Source organism: Euleptes europaea, chromosome 18 (genome assembly GCF_029931775.1).
Source record: "Euleptes europaea isolate rEulEur1 chromosome 18, rEulEur1.hap1, whole genome shotgun sequence".
NCBI lineage: Eukaryota > Metazoa > Chordata > Lepidosauria > Squamata > Sphaerodactylidae > Euleptes > Euleptes europaea.
Window position 1 is genome coordinate 20,620,287 of NC_079329.1, and position 6,000 is coordinate 20,626,286.

The 6,000-nt window shown below is 56.0% G+C and overlaps 1 protein-coding gene across 1 annotated transcript in view; it reads right to left on the reverse strand.

Annotated features, from left to right (window-relative positions):
* LRRC4B (leucine rich repeat containing 4B) overlaps positions 1-4,602 on the reverse strand; it is a 136,135-nt gene extending 131,533 nt beyond the window's left edge. The window contains exon 1 of the mRNA XM_056863434.1: positions 4,585-4,602. The gene's annotated coding sequence lies outside the window, so the exon portion shown is untranslated. The remainder of the gene's footprint in view (positions 1-4,584) is intronic.
* Positions 4,603-6,000: the final 1,398 nt, after the last annotated feature.

Consider the following 6,000-nt stretch of genomic DNA (forward strand, 5'->3'; position numbering starts at 1 on the left):
GGGAATTCAGAAACACTGTGTATTCCTATAGCCATTCAGAAGGAGCTAGTGCGTTTCGGTGGCCCTTGGGTGTCATCTGTGATCAGGTGCTTCTTTCAGAGTGCGCACACGGATCTCCATGCACTTCAAAACCACCAGCTGTAGACAGAACTGGCAATCTACAAAAAGGCCAACATTTTGAGTCCTGTCCTTGAGTAGGCTAGGGTGGGAAGATCTCATAGGAAGCACAGGTCAACTGTGGAACTCCCTGCCCCAGGATGTGGTGATGGCTGTCAACTTGGAAGGCTTGAAGAGGGGAATGGACATGTTCATGGAGGAGAGAGCTATCCATGGCTACTAGTCAAAATGAATACTGTCCTATGGGGAGCGGTTAAGACGCTTAGGGCTGTTTAGCTTGGAAAGAAGGCAGCTAAGGGGAGACATAATAGAGGTCTATAAAATTATGCATGGTTCGGAGAGAGTGGACAGGGCGACGTTTTTCTCCCTCTCCCATAATACTGGAACGCGAGGTCATCTGTTGAAGCTGGAGGGTGAGATTCAAAACAAATAAAAGGAAGTATTTTTTCACACAACGCATATTTAAATTGTGGAACTACATGCCCCAGGATGTGGTGATGGCTGCCAACTTGGAAGGCTTTAAGAGGGGAGTGGACATATTCATGGAGGAAAGGGGTATTCATGGCTATTAGTTAAAATGGATACTAGTCATGCTGCATACCTATTCTCTCCAGGATCAGAGGAACATGCCTATTATATTAGGTGCTGTGGAACACAGGCAGGATGGTGGTGGTGCTGCAGTCGTCTTGTTTGTGGCTTCCTAGAAGCACCTGGTTGGCCACTGTGTGAACAGACTGCTGGACTTGATGGGCCTTGGTCTGATCCAGCAGGGCTTTTCTTATGTTCTTATGGGTCCTCAGCACCCAGGCAAGAGCAGGTATCTGAGGTCTCTGTTCATTCAGCCCCTAGCTGGTAATTTATACTGTAGCGCAACTTGCCGCTGTAATTACTTACCTACACTGCCGCAAAGATGAACCCAAGAAGGATGATCGTAACAACCAGACCTGGAAAATAACGCTTCGAATTCCCAGCTCTGCTTGGGAACAAGTCTCTAAACTTTTGGGTATCTTCATTCAGTCCATCTCAATAATTATCATTCATCATAATTACCGCTGGGTATCACTGGTTAACGATACTTTATTATCACGAACAAGGGAGGCAAATGGTGGAGCAAGGCCGGGCAAGGGGCTCTCCCCATCTTCCACGGCTGGTCCTGCAACTTCTCCTCGCCCCCCCCATGCCACACCCACTTCCTGTCACCGCACCTAGCGCAAGATAGAGCCTTCCGCATCCACCCTGTTCACACGTCCACGCAAGAGATGCCAAAGCCCACATCTTCTGCCTGAAAAATTCAGGCGCCCCCTCTCTTTTGCACCCACCTGCTCACCTCCAACCATGGAGACAGACAGAATGGCTTTTCTATGGGGGTCACAATGTTTGGGGAGGAGGGGGAAAGTGACGCTCTCTTAGGGTGGAAAACTAAAAGCGGTCTTTTTTGTCCTCTCCATTTCCATCCCCATTCTTTTGGTTCCTATCGCCATGGCAACTGTTTCTAGCACATCCTCCTGGCTACCTTTTTTTTCTTCTTCTTCCCCTGGCAGCTGTATCCATGTACCATTTTTGGACTCCTTAATACTATTTTGAATATTTGTGCAAAAATACGCTCAAGAACAGAACTGCCACGGACACATACGGCCCTGTGCTCTTCATGTAAGTTCACGACAACGGCCCCGGCTGTTTATGCTATGCAGATGACCCCCCCCACCGCAAATTCCATCCATAACATGCTCCTGTTTATGTTGCACTCCAAATTAAGAAGTCGCCGCATCTGCCGCCACCAGCTTTCCCCCTCCCCACTTCAGCAGCAACCATGTAGGCACCCGATACACACAGATCAATGTGCCCCGTGACAACCACTTCCTTCATCACAACATGCTACCACCGCAACGGACGCACACGAAGATATCCAACCACCCTTCCTGTCTCAGAGGGGCGAATTGCTGACACTCCTCCGTGGAGGGGGAAGGGGGGGTTGCTTGGGGCGGTCAAATGCTTGGGCGATAACAAAAAACCCCAGTCTCAATCCCAGGGGTCGGAGGAAGCGGAGACTTTTGGAGAGCTGATGGCCCTCTGCCTTAGGCGAGGCCGGCCTAGAGGGACCAAGGGTCGGATTCAGCACCAGCCCGCTTCTTTTCTCCATGGGGCCACAAAAACGCCCTCCCGGCATACAAAAGTTCTTCTCCGCATTTCATCCCATTCTGCCATTGCAAAGTTGCAACCCCCGACTCCCCCCCTCACCCACCCCGGCCCAATACACAGCTGCAGAATCAGACCCCCAGATTCTCCACTTAGTACCTGAAATCCACAGCTTGACCTGAAATGCAGCAGCTGAACAGGTATATAAAGGCAATCCTCCACTGACAGCTATTCCCTACAAATCCCCCAAATGCATTCCACAAGTCCCAGCATCCATGTCTCCCCCATAACACACATACTGCCAGTCTCGGCCCCAGAGAGGTTCCTTCATATCGGTTCCCCAGTCCATGCATCCACCCAGCTTCCCAAAAAACAATCTATAAGAATGAAACACACACACCCCAATTCTGGCACAAATTTGTCAGTCTAAAAGCCAAGTCCCCAATTCCCTTATGCCAACATCCTACCCTAAATCTGTACACGTTGACCTAGTGTTTGCAAACAGTAGATAAAGAGGTAGGCCTGTGCTGGGGCTGTACCACATTGGGATTGTTCACCTCATCCCTACCATTCCCTGCAGACAGAAAGCCAGCTAGATAACAACCCTGCTCCCTGACATCTAGTTTTCTATGGGGGGGGGGTGGAAATAGAGCAGCATTTAACTGTGCTAGCCATGCCCTGCAGTCTGAAGTGATACAATCCAGAACCAAGTTTTACCACTTTATATCTGCTGTTTCTAAAGGACCAGGCCTTATTTCTGGAGGGGCTAGTCTCCCCCACTGTGAAGCACCATGCTTAGGGAAGCCCCGAATTGTTGTGGGGGCGGGGTGAAAGGGTGGGAATAGGGGAGCAACGTCTAGAGCGGAGAGTGCACAGGTTGTGGGGCATAAGGGGGAACGTTGTGAGAATTGATAACAGGCTGGTGCCGGACAGGGAAAAGACTTTGGGGTGGGAGAAAAAGAAGGAACTCTACAGCGAGGGAAGGGGAAAAGGGAAGACCAGGGGGGGGGGATGAAATTCAAAGAGCGGAGCTGGCTGGATTTATGCGTCAATGTGCCCCACGGCGTTGGGCTACGGAGGAGTCAACGGGGTACAATGGGAATCTTAAGGGAGCAAGAGGAAAGTGTCCCAAAGAGGGAGGTCCGATTATTGGGGAGGTGGGACCCGTTAAGGCCAAGGGTGGGAAGAAAGCCCTTTTCAGTGCAAATGGCTAGGGAGAAATTGTGAAGTCCCTAAAGAGACAGAGGAAGACAGGGTTCTCTAGGGCCTGTGGCAGGACCTAGGAGTGGGTGGTGGAGAAAAGCTGGGCAGTAATGGCGGGGGCTTAGCCCCCTTGGAATGGGGAGTAAGACACGCTTCATTTGGTGTGTCTTACATATACATTTGGAAAATGGAGAATGCAAGAACGAGGGAGAAATACCAGGCACAGAGATCTCTGGAGTGGAGACGGTGAGGTTCATTGAAGAGTAATCCTTTCTTGAGATCGAATATTTCTTGGGGGGGGGGGGGCTTGGGGGTTATAGGACTGGTGTCCTTGGAAGGGGTGGGTCGGTTAGGGAGAAACGGAGAGGGGGCTAGGGGTGGTCGGAAAGGTGCGTTTCTGGGGGAAGGGGGGCTCAGATGGAGGTGAGGTGGGGTTCATCGACAGAAGACCCCCCCCTCGTTGTGGGGGTGTGGCTTTGGACCTGAGAAACCAGCAGGGCTCGATGGGGGAAGCAAACGGTGTTGCTATGGGAGCGGGCGATTGAAAGGGGGCTCAGCCGACTTGGGGGGGGGGAGGCTCATCAGTGGGCAGGGGGGTGGCAAATTATGGCTTGTGGGGACCTGCGGGGAGGAATGTTAGGAGTAGTGGGGACTTGGGAGGACTGAGTACACGGGGGGGGGGGGAAGGGGGTTGGGATCAGAGGCCCATGGGGCTGAGGGCAGAGCGGTATTTTCCAGGCACGGGGGGGGGGCAGCTGCTGCCGTTCCCCCAGCAACCTGCCTCCCTCCATCCCCCTCCCCATCCATTGCTCGACTCCTGCCCCCTCCATCCCCCTCCATTGCTCGACTCCTGCCCCCTCCATCCCCCTCCCCATCCATTGCTCGACTCCTGCCCCCTCCATCCCCCTCCATTGCTCGACTCCTGCCCCCTCCATCCCCCTCCCCATCCATTGCTCGACTCCTGCCCCTGATCCCCCCACCGGATCCGACGGTCCCAAAGCCCCCTCCCTCCATCCCCGCGATGCCCCCATCCCAGCCCCCCCCCGAGCCCTCCAGAGCTCCTTCCCTCTAGCCAGCCCCCCCGGCAGAAAAAGACCCCCCCCGCCCGCCCGCCCCCTCCCCACTCACCAAAGCGGGGGTCGTCGCGGAGGCAGCATCCCCCCGACCCCCTCGGCTGGCGCAGCTGCTGGCCCCTCCCTCCCTCCCTCTCTCCCTCCCTCCGCGGGCCCGGTCGGGGACGGGGGGGCGCAAAGGGGGAGGGCGGCTGCGCAGGCTCCCCCCGGCTCCCCCCTCAGCGCTGGGGCTCCATGCAGGTCCCGGGTCCGAGCCGGCGTCGGGGCCCCCGCCGGAGGCCTGGCCCGGGGAGGGGAGGGGAGGGGGTGGCCGGGGGGAAGCGGGCGTCGGACCCGAGCCGGAGGGGAGCCCACCGCTTCGTCCTGCCTGCCACCCGCACCCGGACCCGGCTGCCTGCCAGCCAGCCAGCCAGCCAACCACCGACGCCGGCCGCGCTGCAGCAAAGGCGCTCCTGCGAGGAGCGGGGACGGGAGCGGAATACTAATAGTGGAGGGGGGGGCTGGGAGGAAGCGAGGAGGAGGAGGGGAGAGAAAGCCGGGGGGGGGAGGGAGAGTCTCGGTTGGGGGGGGGGAGAAGACGCGGCGGCAACCGGCAGGGAGAGCGGAGGACCGAGAGAGAGAGAGAGAGACAGAGAGAGAGAGAGAGAGAGAGAGGAAAGGGGGTGAGGGTGGTACAGAGAAGGCTTGTGGGGGGGAAGAGAATATCTGGCTGGGGGGCATGTCCCTAGAATTGGCCTCTGTGTCTGGAGGAAAGGGGGTGAGGGCGGTCCAGGGAAGGCATGGAGGGATATCTGGGGGGATGTCCCTAGAATTGGCCTCTGTGTCTGGAGGAAAGGGGGTGAGGGTGGTACAGAGAAGGCTTGGGGGGGGGAGAATGTCTGGCTGGGGGCATGTCCCTAGAATTGGCCTCTGTGTCTGGAGGAAAGGGGGTGAGGGTGGTCCAGGGAAGGCATGGAGGGATATCTGGGGGGATGTCCCTAGAATTGGCCTCTGTGTCTGGAGGAAAGGGGGCGAGGGTGGTACAGAGAAGGCTTGGGGGGAGAATATCTGTCTGGGGGGGGTGTCCCTAGAATTGGCCTCTGTGTCTGGAGGAAGCTGCTTGGCCGCTGGGTCTGGGTCTAGGAAAAGGCTGCCCCCCACCCCCGGGAAGAAATCTCTCCCTTCCTGCGGTGGCTTTCAGATTGACTAAGGAGCGCGAGTGCAGGATTGTCTGCCCTGTGGCGGGGGGCCTGGCTCACCTGATGCTGGGCCCGCTTGAGGTCTTTTCTTTCTGGGAGATGGCCAAGGCCTTCTTTCCAGGGTTCTTTTTCGTTTCTCTCTTTTTTTTTTTAACCAGGCAAAACAATCAGGAATCCTTGTGCAGAGCTAAACAATCAGGAAGCCTTGCGCAGGAGAGCAAAACAATCAGGAAGCCTTGCGCAAGAGCGAGAAACAATCAGGAAGCCTTGGGCAGGAGAGCGAAACAATCAGG